The sequence below is a fragment of the Martes martes genome (genome assembly GCF_963455335.1).
Source record: "Martes martes genome assembly, chromosome: 18".
NCBI lineage: Eukaryota > Metazoa > Chordata > Mammalia > Carnivora > Mustelidae > Martes > Martes martes.
Window position 1 is genome coordinate 15,002,075 of NC_137906.1, and position 15,059 is coordinate 15,017,133.

General features: G+C 55.2%; 1 protein-coding gene across 4 annotated transcripts in view; it reads left to right on the plus strand.

Annotated features, from left to right (window-relative positions):
- CHLSN (cholesin) overlaps positions 1–15,059 on the plus strand; it is a 125,101-nt gene that overhangs the window by 93,634 nt on the left and 16,408 nt on the right. Inside the window, exon 1 of one of the 4 annotated variants that reach the window (XM_080830025.1) lies at positions 6,945–7,037. The exons of 2 other annotated variants lie outside the window; for them this stretch is intronic. The gene's annotated coding sequence lies outside the window, so the exon portion shown is untranslated. Of the gene's footprint in view, positions 1–6,944; positions 7,038–7,164; positions 7,346–15,059 lie in introns of those variants that run through there. One more of the 4 variants, XM_080830026.1, reaches the window with a different exon arrangement.

Consider the following 15,059-nt stretch of genomic DNA (forward strand, 5'->3'; position numbering starts at 1 on the left):
ATTTTCATTTCTCAGTTGCTGGGTCATAGAGCACGTGCATGTTCAGTTTTTGAAAAACCAGCCAGATGGTTTTCCAGGGCGGCCGCAGCATTTGTGCCCTCCCAGCAGCCAGGTGTGGCCTTGTCGGTCCTGGCGGCCGTCCCCGAAGCTCTCAGCTGCTCCGACAGGTGTGGCGTGTCCCTCCTCATGTTCTTGGTTTGCTGATGCACCGTGATAGCACACGTCTCTCTGTGTGCTTGTTTGCCATCCCTGTACCTTCTTTGGGGACATGTCTGTCTCTCCCATTTTCTAGTTGGGTTGTTTGTTTTCTTCCTGTCAAGTGGCAAGAGTTCTCTGTGTGTTCTAGATGTGAGACTTGTGTTACCCGTGGAGTTTGTAAATACTTTGGCCTGGCCTGTGGCTCGTCTTTCTGCCCCCTCAGCAAGGTCTTTCGAAGAGAAGAAGAAAGATCCTCACTTTTGGTAGAGTCAGTTTATTGATTTTTTTTTTTTAATGGATCTGCGTTTAATGTCATGTTTAAGAAGTTCTTCACTAATTCCTATGTCCCAAAGACTTTCTTTTACGTTTTCTTCTAAAAGTTTTATATTTGATAGATAAGTTTATGTCCATCTGAGTTCATTTTTGTATGTTAATATTTGTGAGGATTAGGTTGGGTTTTTGTTTTGTATACTCTCTATACCCAGTGTAGGGCTCAAACTCACGACTTGGAGATCGAGTGGCACACTCCTCTGTCCGAGCCAGCCAGGCACACTTTTTTTTCTTTTTTTGAATAGACTATTTTAATGCCAGTTTTAGGTTCACAGCAAAGTTGAGCAAAGGGTACAGAGATTTCCCATATTCCCCTGTCCCCACGCACGCACAACCTCCCCCCATTATCTGCCCCCCATCCCTGCATGGTGCATTTCTCACGGTCGATGAACCTGTAGCGACTCGTCATCACCCAGAGTCCATGGCTCCCCGTTAGCATGCAGTCTGGGTGGCGTACATTCTGCGCCTGTGACAGATATGGAGGACAGACGTCTGCCCTATAGCATCATACAGAGGAGACTCACCGCTGGAAGAGTCTCTGTGCTCTGCCAATTCCTCCCCGCCCTCCACCCGCATAACCCCTGGCACCCGGTGATCTCCACAGTGCCACCTTTTCCAGAACGTCATACAGTTGGAATCGTTCAGTGGAAGCCTTTTCATACCAGCTTCCTTCACTGAAGAACGCACATTTACGGCTCCTCCTCCGGGCCCTCCATGGCTTTCAGAGCTCACTTCTTTTTAGTGCTGCACAATATCCCACTGGCTGCGGGGACCACAGTTTGTTTATCCTTCACCTGCTGAAGAACATGCTGGCTGTTTCCAAATTTTGGCAGTTAAGAATACAGCTGCTGTCAACATCTGTGTGCAGGTTTTGGCGTAGATCTAAGTTTTCAGTTCCTTCGGGTAATTACCAAGGAGGATGACTGTTTGGATCATGTGGTGAGAATCACTTAGTTTTGTAAGGAACTGCCAAACCGTCCTCCAGAGCAGCCGCCCCATCTCCCATTGCCACCAGTACCCCACGGCTCCGCGTCCTCGCCAGCATCTGCTGGGGATGGTGTTGCGGGTTTTGGCCGTTCTCATGGGTGTGTGTGATACATGATGCTGAGAACTTTTTGTATGTTTATTTGTCATCTGTACATCTTCTTTGGTTCAGGTTCCTTTTTCACTTGTGGATGTCCTGTTGCTCCAGGATCATTTGTTGAAAAGACTGTCTTTCCTCCAATGAATTACTTTTACACTTTTGTCAAAATTCAACATGTGGATGAGACCATTTTGGGCCCTCTGTCCCTTTCTGTTCGTGCATGTGTCTCCCTCCATCAGTAGCACGCTGTCTTGACTGCGGTAGCTATATAGTAAGTCTTAAAATGAAATAGAGTTATCCTTCCTACTTTGTCTTCCTTTTTCAGAATTACCCTAAGTATTCTAGTTCCTCCGATCTGCCATATAAATCCTAGAATCATCTTGTATATATGTGTGAAAAGTCTGGCCGCAGTTTTGCATGAAAGCGGTCTCTCCTCTTGGGAGGAAATGGCTTTACCAGGTTGGGTTCCAGTCCGAGAATGCAGCGCATCTCCCATTTCCTTAGATGGATTTCTTTCATCTGATTTCTTTTTGGTTTCCAGCATACAGATCCTGAATATATTTTATTGGATTTCTAACTAAGTTTTGTTTTGTTTTGTTTGTTTGTTTTTTAAAGATTTATTTATTTGACAGAGAGAGCGAGATCACAAGTAGGCAGAGAAGCAGGCAGAGGAGGGGGCAAAGCATGCTCCCTGCTGAGCAGAGAGCCCGATGCGGAGCTCGATCCCAGGACCCTGAGACCATGACCTGAGCTGAAGGCAGAGTCTTAACCCACTGAGCCACCCAGGCACCCCGTTTTGTTTTGTTTTTTTTTGAGCAATTGTAGGTGGCATTGTATTTTATTTGGTTTTCCGTACATTTATCACTAAGTCCTACAAATACGATCAACTTTTGCATGCTGATCCTCTGTCCTGTGATCTTGCTGGATTTGTGAGTTCTCGGAGTTATTTTGTAGGTTCCTTGGGATTTTGTGTATTGACCGCCATACCATCTATAAATACAGGCTGTTGTACTTCTTCTTTTCCAATCTGAATGTTTCTGGTTCCCTTTTGCTGCCTGGTCATGCAGGCTTAGGACTCTGCTAGCAGTGGGCTAGCAGTTAAGTAAGAGGGTCTTCCTGCCTTGCTCCTGGACTGACAGAGCAGGTGGTGGTGTGGATGTTATTTCTCAAGTTGAGGAAGCTTCCCGCAATTAGCAGGTTTCTGAGGAGGTATGTCATGAATGGGGTTTGAATTTTGTCCAGTGCTTTTTCTGCCTCAGTTGATAGGATGGTGTGTTCTTCCTTCTTTAGCCAGTTGATAAGGTGGATTATACAGATTGATTCTTGAGGATTGAATCAGCCCTGCGTCCCTGGGTAAACAGTTGCGGTCTGCGGTTCTCTGTATGTGTTGCTGATTAGGATCATTGCGTTCATATTCATGAGGGATGTTGGTCTGTGGTTTTCTCTGTTTCGTGCTGTCAGGCTGGTACTGGCTTCATGGCTGCACTGGGAAGTGGCCCCTCCTGGCCTGGGCCAGGCCAGAGCTTGCGTGGAGCTGCCGTGCATCCTTCTGTCAGCGGGTGACAGAACTCCAGGGAGACCACTTGGGCCTGGGCGAGAGGCTCTCTAGGAGACATCCCACGGCTGGAGTGATGGGGGCCCTGGCCTGCCGGGGAGGGGAGGGGCAGACGTGGCCCGGAGACCAGAGCTGGGAAGGCGTGCAGCTGTGCTTGGCTTGGTTTCCTCTTGCTCGTGGCTGACAGCAGACCCTGCTCGCCTGTGGCTTTACTGCTTAGCTCCCGTGTGCCACGCACGGCTTCTGTCCATCAGATGCCACAGCCAGGCTTCTGTCCATCAGACACCACAACCAGCAGGGCCTCTGCCTAGAGGCTCAGTGGGAGGAAAGTGCTGTGTCCCGGAGCTTTGTAGGGTGTGCCTGTCCGTATCCAGGTGGAGATTCCAAACCCCCTGCAGCATATCCTGTGGATTTCACCACTGATTGGTCCTCTGGGAGGCCGCATGCCTGGGAAATTGGGCATGCGGATGGACCAAACATTCTAGTTAGTAGTGTCCAACATAGTTATTCTTTCTTTCATGACTCAGAAGGATCAACATGATCTTGGAGGCCTGGCACCCTGGTTTTGAAGGCTAGTTTGTATTGCCTCTGGGGGAAGCTCTGGTGAGTATTTCATGGTTCTAAACCCCCCAGCCTCATGGGGTAGCTCTACATTCCTCCTGTGGCCCCAGCCACCCAGCTTCTCGTCTGGTTCATGTGGGCCTCCATGCCCCCTCCCCAGGATTTGTGTGCTTACTGTACCCCTTTCTCCACATACCACAGGCCATGCTCTTACCTTGGGTCTCAGGTACTGCGTTCCCATCACTGTTGTTCTTGACCTTTATCCTCCCCCAGACGTTTCAATCACAACACGTTAAAATCAACTTACTCTCCACCTATGCTCCCTAATTGTCCCCTGAGTATTTTAGTCTTCTCATGGAATCTCACTGTGGGCAGGTGTCTCTGTCACTTCAGGCCACTGTAGCAGAATGCCACAGCTGGCATGGTTTACAAACAGACAGTGATTTCCCACAGTTCTGGAGGCTGGATGTTCAAGATTAAGGTGCTGGCATGGCCGGGGTTCTGGGGAAGGCCTCCCCCGGTTCATGGAGGGCCATCTTCAGGATGTGTCCTCACATGGTGGAAGGGGCGAGGGAGCTCTCTGGGTCTCTGCCCTCATGACCTGTGCATTTCCCCCAGGGACTCACCTCCGGATAACATCACACCAGGGATTAGGTTGGAGCATATGGGTTTGGGGGAAACACATTCAGACTGTGGATGCAGGCGTTTTTGTCTTGTTTTTTACCCCACAGTATAGTCACCACTCAGAGGAGTATTTAGTGTCAAAACATTGCTAAACAAATACGTGTGAAATGAGTACTAGTCCTCGATCCCGGCTCTTCCTGACCAGGAGCTGCTGAGCTGCCTGGAGAGGGTGGGGTTCTGGGGTCCCTTGGGGCAGACGCAGGTACTGCTGCCTGGCCCACACGGCAGGCAGGACTCTTGGTCATTCTACCAGCGGGACCTTGTCCACAAAGGCTCTCAGGCTGTACTAGGTACCATTTCTCTTGGGGCCCCCACCCTGAACCCCACAGGTTCAGTGAGTGGCCCTGTGCCTGCTGCTCTCCGGTGAGGCCCAGGATCAGACAGCTGCTGGGAAGCATGGCCTGGCAGTGCCTGCTGTTGGGGAGAGCTCCACCTGCCCAGTGCCTGGGCCTCTGCATGTGCCTCAGGGGTGGTAGAGCGCAACCTGCTGGGACTGGAAGGGACAGTGGGTCTGGAATAGCCAGGTCTGGCACATTTGGGGCCCTCACTGATCCCAGGCCCTTCTTCTGTGAAGTGTGGGTACATGGTGGAGGGCATGAGAGTGCACTCAGAGCCATGTGTCCCACCCCTGCATGTGGTGTGCCAGGCCAGCTCCCTCCCCTTCCCGCTCCCTCTCCCAGGGCTGCTGCTGAGTCACCGAACCAGACAGGGGGTGTGAAGAAAGCAATCAATCAGAGGGCTCTTAAAGCTGAGTAGTGACACTGGAATGCACTAGAAAATCAGCACGTAGATCTTCTCGGACTCAGAAGTCCCAGAATGGAGTCCTTTCCAGGAAACTGGCAGTCTTGGAAACTTTTTAAAAAACAGTTCTGAGTCTCAGTTTCCTTATCTGTTAAGTGGGGATGCTGATGCCTGTATTCCAGGGATTAAGCAAGACAGCACAGGTGAGAAGACGGGGCACAGAGGGTGTCCACACCCTGCCCCCTGCCTTCCCCTTCATCCATCTGGCTCTGGCACAGGCCTCTGCAGTCCCTGTGTGCCTGCCCCCATCATCACCGATGAGCAAGCCTCTGTGTGGATCAGCCCGTGGGTAGGGGTGAAATGACCCAGAGGAAAAGCACAGAAAGAGTCCATCCCAGGGGTGCTTGGGTGGGTCAGTCATTAGGCATCTGCCTTCTGTCGGCTCAGGTCATGATCCCAGCATGCTGGGATGGAGCCCTGCATCGGGCTCCCTGCTCGGTGGGAGGCCTGCTTCTCCCTCTCTCACTCCCCCTGCTTGTGTTCCCTCTCTCGCTGTGTCTTGTATCAAGTAAATAAATAAAATCTTTTAAAAAAGAAAGAAAGTAAGAAAAAGAAAGAAAGAAAGAGAAAGAAAGAGTGAGTCTGTTCTGGTTCCCGCACCTTGGAGATCCTTATCAGACTGGGAAGATGGGACACCCACACCCGCGAGCCGGCACACAGTGGGCAAATGAAGATACGGCTTCTTGAGCTGTCCCAGCAGCCAGAGTACAGTGTCCTGGGATGCCTGGCTTCTGACCTCTGCCAGAGAGGTGGTTGAGATGCCCTCTGCATCTGTCCCCGACCAGCCCTGCCACTGGAGCCTCCAACAGGCTTTGGAAGTCTCCTGGCTGCCTGAGTGTGTTTTTTTCTTGCGTCCTAAGATTCACCTGCTCTCTTACAGGAGGGAACACATCCTCCGGAAGAGATTGAGGTGTTCACATGGTGAGGGAAAATCTTTGTGACTGATTTATTCAGTGGGTCTCTGTTGAACACTTACGTTTGGCTGGGCAGTGTCTTAGAGCCCTGCCCTGCAGAGCTCCCAGTTGGAGGGGACTAGATGTTAATCAGTGGGTTCCAGTGGGTATACACTTAGAGAAGGGCAGTGGGGCTGTGATTGGGCGCGTGCTCAGAAGGTGAAGCAGAGGTTTCTCAGAAACTGAGGCAGACTGGTCGTGAGGCTCCAGGCAAAGGGAAGAGCTTGTGCAAAGGCCCTGAGGAGGAGACAGCAGGACAGGTTCAAGGAACCCAAGGGTGCTTAAGTGGTGGAGATGTGGGAGTGGGGCCAGTGCATGGGACCAAAGCCTGCCAGTCAGATGGGGGTCCATGTTGTGGGCAGACAAATGGGGAGCGACTGGGGGCACTGCAGCACTGGTTTTTCTGCCTCTCCTGTCGGGAGCAGCCCGGAAGCCGGGCCTGGAAATAGGCAGACCTCTGCGCGTGGGCTCTTGGTGGCCCAGCTGTGGACCGAGAAGCTGTCCCGAATCGCCGTTCCTCTTCTGAACAACCTCTTTAAATAAGGAACTTGGCGCCGCACCTCTCCTGCCTCCTTTGCAGAGCAGAGCAGGGCTGGGGTGAGGGGGAGGGGGTCCGCGCCCACCTGCGGCGACAGTCTCCGCCCATTGCTTAGAGACACGCCTACACGCGGCCCCTCGCCCGCAGGGTCCAGCCCACCGCCCGGAGCCACGCCCGCACGCTGGGACCTCACACGCCGAGCGCCCGCGTGCTTGCGTCACTGCCCGGCCGGCTGGATCCGGTTCCAGCCGAGCCAGGCCGGCCTGACATGCGCAGTGCGCGGGCTCTGCGGCCGGGCGGGCCCTGGGCACACTGACGGCCCGGGACGCGGAGGTCAGTACGCCGAGCCCGGGAGGGGGGCCCAGTGGGTGTGTGGCGGGTGGGGAATTCCGCCCTGCCCGAGCGCGCGGAGGGCGGGGCGCGTCGGAGTGGGGGGTGCTGCCCGGGTAAGACGGGTTCCCGTAAGACGGCTCGCTGTGAGGGCGGGGTGCCCTTCCCCCATGGGGTCGGGCGCGGGTGGGCCCACGCCGCTGCCGGGGTCACGGGGTCGTCCTGGGAGCCTAGCCCAGCGACCCGGGTCCACCTTCCCCCGCCTCCTGGGGCCCTAGGGCGCCCTGCTCACCACCTCGACGGTCTGCGCGGTGAGGAGGGGGCCCCAAGCTGTGTCCTGCAGCGGGAGGTAGGGGTAGTCGTGGGGAGCTCGGAGCTGGGTCCTACACCCGGGGGAGGTGGCGGGCTCCGAACTTGGCCCTGTACTGGGTGGATAGCGGGGGGACTGGGCGGGATTCGACCAGTGTCCTGCATCAGAGGGGAGGGACTCCGAGCTGTGTCCTGCTCCGGGGGTGGGGGGGAAATGGGGTGCATGGGGGAGACTCTGAGCTGCGTCCTGCCCTGGGGTGGGAGGCGCGTGGGAAGCTCCGAGCTGTACCCTTAGCAGCTCCTGCCTGGGGAAGGCCTGTGAGACTGACCCTTGCTTGTTGCTTCAGAGAGCTGGGTTCTAGTCTCAGACCCAGGCCATGTGACCCCACGGGAGTCCCCTGGCTCTCCAGCTCTTCTCTGTAAAAGCGGGGAAGGGTCTAAACCGTGTCCCTGCTCTGAACCCTGGGACTCACCTGTCCTTACCCTTGCCTCCCCTGGGATGGGTGTTGTCCTCTGGCTGGGTGTTGTCCTCTGGCTGGGACACGTCTTCAAAGCTTTCGTAGCCCAGGGCGGCCTTTACTTTGCAAGGCCCACCCACACAGGGCACATCCTTGTTTGGGGGAGTAAAACTTTACAAGGGTATTACTGTTCTGCTTGTGAAATTATGTGGCTGTAACTCACAATTTAGGCATGTGATTTTTCACTGTACATTCAGTAGGTGTTGCAAAGTGAGAAAAATCTAACCCTTGGTTTCCAAATGTGATGAAATAATATTTAACAGTTGATGGAATTGACTTAATGAGACGCTGTAGACATTCATTGAAGCCTTTGTTTGGGTTTTGCTGTTTCATCATGGAGCCAGTAACACGTTTTGGTTTTTTCCCCATAGCTCAGACCTTTTGGGGGTCCTGACCAGCCCACAGGGCCCAGAAGGCAGCGGGGCCCCTGAGATGAGGATTTGGATCCAGGTGTCCTGTTCAGTTTGTATCCAGAGGCTCAGCTCTCTCTTCCTCCTCAGGGCCCAAAAGCCGCCGAGGGAGAAAACAGTCCAAAGACTGTTCAGTTGGAGCAGCATGAAAACATTTTGGAGAATCTTGTGCAGAACTGTTGGCTATTTTCGGGGAAAGAAGCCGTGTCAGTGCTTCTTACCGCATCACTTCCACGAGAGCTGGCCCTCTGTGCCTGCTCCCAGAGCCCTGGGCCTGCCGTGACTGTGGTGGGGTTAGGTGTTTCGCAGTTTTGTAGTATGCTTTCAAGCATGAAGAACCTGATTTTTGTTAATGTGTGGCAAGGTCAGCACTGCCAGATTAGGAATGAGTGTCAGCAGATTTTTTGGAAGTTGTTGAGAAGCGTATTTTTTATATATTACATGTTATTTCTAGACTAATTGACGAGTCATACTTAATACTCTGCCTAGCTCTGCCCTGTCTGGTGTTTCCAGATTAAACACAATGTGCAGCCTTCAGTTCCTGGCCAGTTCCACGTTCCCGGAAATGAAAGGAAGGCAGATTCAGAGTTTACTAGGAAGGAGGTGGGCGTGGCTGGGGGGGGCCTCCTGTGAGCACGGGGCAGGGCCTAGCGTGTGACCTTTGCCTTCCAACCTAGTCCTCACGCCTAAAAGCTGTAACTGACACTCCGCCTGACGCTGTTGACCATGCCTGGTGTAGCCGGGCTCCACGCCTGTGCTGAGTCCAGATCATGAGTTCCCTAAAATCAAATGAGGGCCCAGGTGGCCAGTTCTACTTGTGGATGACAAAGTTCGTACCAAGAGGGGTCATCAACCCAAGGCAGCACGGGCTGGCAGCAGGGGGGATGGGAGGGCATGGCCCTCAGGGCCTGGAGGTCCGGGAAGACCCAGTGAGCTCCTTGCCTCCAATGAGAGGTTAGCCTTTCCCTTTAGAGGGGTGGCATCCACACCTTCTCTGGGTGGCCATGAAGGACTGGGGGTCTGCCTGGCCCAGTTCTATGCCTGCCTGCTGGGAGGCTTGGCAAGGAGGGTCCCTCACAGCCTCTTTGGGGACTCGGCCTGCTCTAAGAAGGCTCTAAGACTGTGCTGGAGCAGACAAACGCTGTCTGCCGTAAATCCCTGGTAAGAAACGCTGACCCCTCGACTCGGCAGGGCGGCCCCACTTACAGCTTCGTTCTCCGTGGAGTCGACGTTCTTCTGATGAAGAGCATGGGGCCTTCCCTGTCCTTGTGCCCTCCTTTGCCATGTTTTCTGTGATCTCATGGCCCTGAAGACGTCCCCGAGCCTCTCCACAGCCTGTGCAGACTTCAGCCACACCCTGGTACACTCTCCCAGCCTGTGGGGACACTCAGGTTGACATCTGAGCGTGTGTCCTATGAGCTGCCCGCCTCCCCTGTCCACTCTCCTCAGCTGCTGCATTTGGCATTCTCCTGGTCCACATCACCATTCCCTTCCCCCATGGCCTTTCCTGTCTGTGCAGCCATGTCCACAGGCTTGGAGGCAGAGCCACAGCTCAGTCTGTTCGCACGTTGGCCCTCTGTCCCCAGCTAGGGCCCCTTGAGAACAGGGTTGCTCTTCACTTCTGTCCCATGGCACCTGACTTGCGCTTTGCCCTGGACGTCCACCCCAGATGGTGCTCTGAGCGAAGCAGTGCTGAGATGGACCACGTTCCACGTTGAACCAGCCTCCAGTGATGGTGCTGACTTAACAGTGCCCTGTCAGGGCTGGTCCACCACTCCTGCCAGGAGGGGCGGCTTGCTGGAGTCTCTACCAGTCAGGACTCTCTGTGGCAGAGACAGGACTGGCTGTGGATGGTTCCCTCTGGCCAGTAAAGTAGAAGGAGGAAGGTGTCACCAAGGTCTTCCAGGTGGCTCTCCCCATTGGTCCCCAGTCCCTGTGGGTAGCACTTGCACACCTCCTTCACTCTCAGGAAAGTGGAGATTTGTCTGCCTCCATCTCCCCCAAAACCCTAGCCTATCTGCTCCTGGTGTCCATCCGTGTGTCTGCCGACACTAGGGAGAGGGCTCTCCAGGGACAGGGCTGGACATGCGGACTGTAGATCAATGGACAGACCAGCTGTGAAATGGTAGATGTGTCCTAAATAAAAGGAATGACTTGCAATATTGGAGGACTTTGTATCCAGAGAACTAACCTGACCTTTGTAACCTGACCATGGCATCTCAGGGCTGGAGGTCACTTCTGTCTGCAGACACCTGTGGCGTCACACCTCAGGAGTGAGGCTGGGCAGAGCTCTCTCTGCTGGCTCGGGGCCAGTCTGTCTCCCAAGGACCCAGTAAGCTGGTCCTAGCACAGTGTGGGAGAGCAGTGGTGTCCTGACGCCCATCTCAGGCTGAAGCTCCGTGGAACTGTTCACAGGGTTTTGTGGGGCTGGTCATCTTGCCCAGCTCCTGTACCCACGTCTGTGTACCTGGGAGTCTTTGGGCTTTTCAGTGCATATGGGTCTCTGACAAACTTCACCCTCACACCACAAACTCCATTTCTGCCCTGGGGTTACGAGAAGCAGCAGTAGAAGCTGAGCTGCCCGGCGCTCATGACCCATGCTGGTCTCTTGGCTCTGGGCTGTCTGGTGTTCACAGCCTGCCCAGCACGAAGCAATGCTGTGTGGCGGCAGAGGTAGCCCCGTGGCTGGGAAGCTGAGACTGGGAGGCGGGGCCCATTGACAGTCCAGCCCCTGGGGTTTGAAGAACATTGGTGTGGGACAAGACTTTACCCCTTGTACGACGACTCCTCCCTGAAAACCGGGGAGGCGAGCTACATTGGGGTCCTGGAGTCTGTTCTTTGAGGTGTGTTCCTGCGTGTGTGTTTCTGGGAAGAGCGTCTAGTGGCTTCCATCCTATTTTCCGAGGCCAGGTGGATTTTGATGGGGAGAAGTAGGTGGGGAAGGAACCTGGCTCTTCCGGGGCGCATGTGGTGGTGGAGGCTGCAGGCTTGGGGAGCCGGGCTCAGGTTGGGGTTACGTTCTTAACCCCGGCTCTCAAATTCAGAGAGTTGGAGCCTGGAATTAAAAATAACCTCTTGCTGTCTCTATTGACATTTAGCGTTTCCTCCCACTGTGAGTGTCCGTGGCAGACCACAGGGCATTGGCGGGATCTGTGGAGGGCGTGGGCATGGGTGTGTCCTGGCAGGTGGTGGGTGGAGACCTATCCCCTGTGCTTACCGGCACCTCCCAGTTACATTGGCTGTCAAGCCTGTGGCCAACGCTCAGCGAAGCACAGATGGGTTCTCTCCTGGTAACGGTCTCTGTCGCATGTGTTGAGTCTCGCATTTGAAAGCCTTCTGAGGGGTGCACAGGCCCCGCCACGTGCATAGGCATCTGGATCCAGGAGCTGTGCTCTGCGAGGAGCCTCCGCCGCCCTGAACAGCTGCTCTGGCCGCCGCTCTCCCTGTCCTCCAGGAGCTCACTTACATCCGGCCGTGAGCTCCTCGAGGCCAGAGCCCGCGTCTGCCTCCGCTCAGCACCAGCGCGACACCCCCAGCATGCGCACGGCCACGCGGCTCTGGTTCGTGGCAGCTTCCATGGTTTACCAAAGCAGCTTCCCGAGTTGCCAGTGTGCACGTTTTCTGAAGTTCCTGTTTGAATCCGGTGCTGCAAACAAAATGAAACGGGGAAATTGTCCCATCCGTGCAGTAGCAGAGGCGTCACTGTGTGGGTTAACTTGGGCAGATGTATTAGGCAAGAGGGAGTTTGGGGACATCAGCCTTAGAAGGATGTCATGGTTGGTCCCTACACCTTTTATATCACTGGCTCTATCTGGAGTCTGCTGGGTGTTGCTGTGAGTTTTGGGTCGCTGAAAAGGCCTGTCCTGGTTGCAGCCTTGGCGCTAGCCCCGCAGGCTGTGTCACCGAGGAACCTGTGGAGGGGGCGTGCGGGGAGTCTCACTTGCCTCTAACAGCTGCATGTGTGTCTTCTCATTTCAAAATAAAACATGGCGTTGAAAAATCATAGGAAACACTCCCTTTTTTGTTCTTCATTGTTTCTAGAAAAGGAAAAGGTAGTTTGTTACTGTAAGTGATCTTGCTGAATTTTCATAACTAGGGTCATGAGTCTGATGAAGGTTCGGTCTTTGAACTGGAACAAAATTTCCAGTGGTACCACAGATGGAGCTGTGGGCTTCCTGCCTGCCCCCTGAGGCATGGGTTCAGAACCAGAAGGAAGAGGGGCTTCATTGTGGGGAGGCCTGTGAGCTGGAGCCAACTTCCTTTTCTCCTACTGATCCCTGGACCCCCGACTCCGGAGACCCTTCTGTTGCCTGAACTCTGGGCTCTGGAACAGTTGGTTTCAGGGTTCCGAGACTCAGAGGGTCAGCAGACCCCACTGTGGCACCAGGGCCCCCCTGTGCTGAAACTGCGCCTGGAGCATTCTGGGCGGTTTACGGACAGACAGCTGTGGTTGAAGATCGCCCAGAGGCGAGAACCAGCACTCCCTGAATCACTCTGGCTCTGACAGAGCGGGTGGGTGCTCTTCTGTCTGCATGGTGTGGTGGCCTCTTGTTGGGGAGAGTGGGCAGGACTCAGCCTGGGTCTGTCACTGGCCTGCTGGATGAGCTCCGGCCCTTCCCACCTCCTCCCCAGGCCTTTCCTGCACACCTGTCACTGGGGAGATGGGTCAGTGCCTGTCATGGACACCATCTGGGGAATGCTGCTCCCCACCCCCCACCCCCTGCCCCAGGAGGCAGACCCTCCAGATTCATGCAGCAGGTACCATGTACCTCCCCTGCCATGTGCCGGGTTGGCTTGTGTCCTGGAAGTGGTGGAGGAGCCCTGCCTCCAGCTTCCCACAGCCACGCACCCCCCCCTCCCTTGCCTCCAGCCAGGCTGCAGACCCCGTGGTGGGAGTGGGGGCTGTCTTCTGCGGGCCCAGGGCACGGGTGCTGATGGCCCCCTGCCTTCCTGATGCCACACCGAGGTCTGGCTGAAAGGTTGCCTTCACTCTCAGCCTGCTTTCTGTCCTCGGAGCCTCAGTCGTGTGGTGAGCACTTGCCCTGTCTGGCGGGAGCCAGTGTGGCCTCTGCTCTGGGCCCGGGGTTAGCCTTGCCCCTCCTGCCGTCAGCTGTGGCAAGAGGCCCTGTGAGATAAAAACCTGGCAGCACAAGGCACGTTTTCTATTTTGTAGGGAGCAAGAGCCCCCCCAGGCCTAGTTGGACCCCAGTGGGGCAGGCTCTGAGCCTCAGACTCGGTGCCCCCTGCCCCCCTCTGTCTCCCTGTCCCCCGATCCCTCCCTGGCTCTTCATGAGCGACTGCTGCTGGGAACTGCTGCCCAGGGCTTGCCTGGAGCCGGCAGACCAAGCTCATCCAGGACCAGGACCAGGACCAGGCTCTGGGCTCAACTACTCTGCTGGGGCTGACAGCGGACATGGGCCAGGTGGAGGCTTGTATGCATGCCTGGGGTGAGTCCTGGGGTTTTAGATGCCCCGGGTAAAGTCGACAGTTCATAAAAGTAGAACCTAAGAGGTTCTGGGGTGCAGTCTTAAGCCCAACCTTCTGGAAGGCCCAGCCCTTCTCAGTTTTTGGTGCGGCCTCTGCCCACCTCTGAGAACTGGTCCTGGTGGGTCAGGAGCCAGCACCCAGCCTGCTGGGCGGACATCTCTACCCTTCACGACCCTCATCCATACCTGCCACAGACTGGCCTCCAGGTGGCAGGGCATCTCCAGAGCGCTATGTGCTAGTCCCCATCTGTAGGGACCTCTGTGAACGGGCTGGTGGAGATAAGCTCTGTCAAACCCCAGAGCTTTCTGCAAATATCAAAAGTTAAAACAGGAGCGAATGTGGTGGGAGGTAGGTATGGGCATCAGGAACCTGCAAAGACCCATCCTGTCACCGCTGGCTGCCCTGGGCCAGACCTGGGGGTGGCCATGTGGGAGCCCTAGAGGTGGAGCCCTGTCCTGACAGATGTGCTCTGAGCGTGCAGCCCGCAGCCATTGCAAACACTCAGCATGAAAAAGAAGGATGCAGAATTCCAACTTCTGTTGTTTCTGCGCTGTAGTGAGGACGTTGTGTTTTGGCTGCGCTGGGCTGCTACAGGCCTGGGCTCCCACTTTCTGCCTTGGAGGGCACCTGCCCAGGCCGGAGCTGTGAGTCCCAGGGGCCCGAGCCCCCTGCATGGTAGAGCTGTGGGGTGAGCAGAGCTCCCCACAGCAAAGGGGTGTGCGCACATTTCTTTGTCTGGCCTGGGGGGCCATTGAGGACAGCCTGTAGCGAAGAGTTGGGGGTTTTCATCTAAATTTGGCTACATTCTAGATTTTATTTCTCCTGCTGGAGTTACTTTTCCTTTACCACATTTTGAAAAATAAAACGTGGCCACCAGATGTCAGGAGGCGTTACTCCACCATGTAGACAGGCGGAGAGAGGGTTCCAGAGCGGGGGGAGAAACCTTCATCCCCTCCCCCAAAGCTGCTCCGATGCTGATCAAGTTTTGGGTTTCCACACATGATCTCAGGGAGGAAAAACAGTTTCCCTTGCTTTATGAAACCTCATAAGCATTGAGTCTAGCGTCTCCTTTTGGAATTCCAAGTGGGAAAACCTGGAGGATGGCTGGTTTGGCCCCACTCTCCTCTGTAGCAGGTGGCAGGACCATGCTGACCTGTGAGGCGCATTCTTCATCACCCTCGGTCTTTGCCACGTCGCTGGACTTTAGCAGCTCTGGGCCCATCCTGGGCTCTGGCTGCCGCCGTGCCATGGCTGGGCCAGCCGCTCCATCTTCTGCCCAGGCGACATTCCCTGCCCAGCTC